The sequence below is a fragment of the Galeopterus variegatus genome, unplaced genomic scaffold, assembly GCF_000696425.1.
Source record: "Galeopterus variegatus unplaced genomic scaffold, G_variegatus-3.0.2 Scaffold28, whole genome shotgun sequence".
Lineage (NCBI taxonomy): Eukaryota > Metazoa > Chordata > Mammalia > Dermoptera > Cynocephalidae > Galeopterus > Galeopterus variegatus.
This window is the reverse complement of record NW_007726139.1, coordinates 1,524,154-1,524,832: the sequence shown is the minus strand read 5'-3', so window position 1 is coordinate 1,524,832 and position 679 is coordinate 1,524,154.

The following is a 679-nucleotide window of genomic DNA, read 5'->3' as shown; positions in this document are numbered from 1 at the left end:
TGTTTCTCTTACTGTACCTAGTAGGTGCCTCTAAATCCTCGTATGTTTGGCGGTTCACAGTACAAGAAACTTATACAGGGGGACAAGGTAAGACCATCAAACTACTCCCTTCCATGGTGGACTGTTCTGTAGCTGGATGCCAAAGGGCCATTACCATCCCCCTTACAGGGAGTAAACTAATCTCTTAATCCTCCCGCCTATATATATGTTTTATCTTTGACCAGACTCAACCTTCTTGCCACTGGTGGCCAGAAACTTATGGGGTATGCCCGTACTGGTCATGCAAAATTCACGGCCCACCTATAAATGCAGGGGGCCGGATACTTCAGTACAGCACACAGGACACGCTCCAACTTGCCATCAGTGACCCCTGGGACTCCAGGTGGGCTGGGGTAGTTATTGGATCTTTCTACTGCAGTGCCTTGGTCAATTCTCGCCCTTGCGGACAATTTAAAATCACCCACACATATGTCCTCATAAAAAATCATGTTTCCTTATCTGCTGTACATACTCACATTTCTCAACAAAAAAATCCTTTCCTCAGAAAAAAAATGCTGCCAACCAGCGCTCTCCCGTCTACACTTGGCAACAAATTATTTCTGAAACTGTTATCTTTCTTAACCAGACTTTCTTCAACTCCACCCCTCCTAACAATTGCTTCCTTTGTGCATCTTTGCTA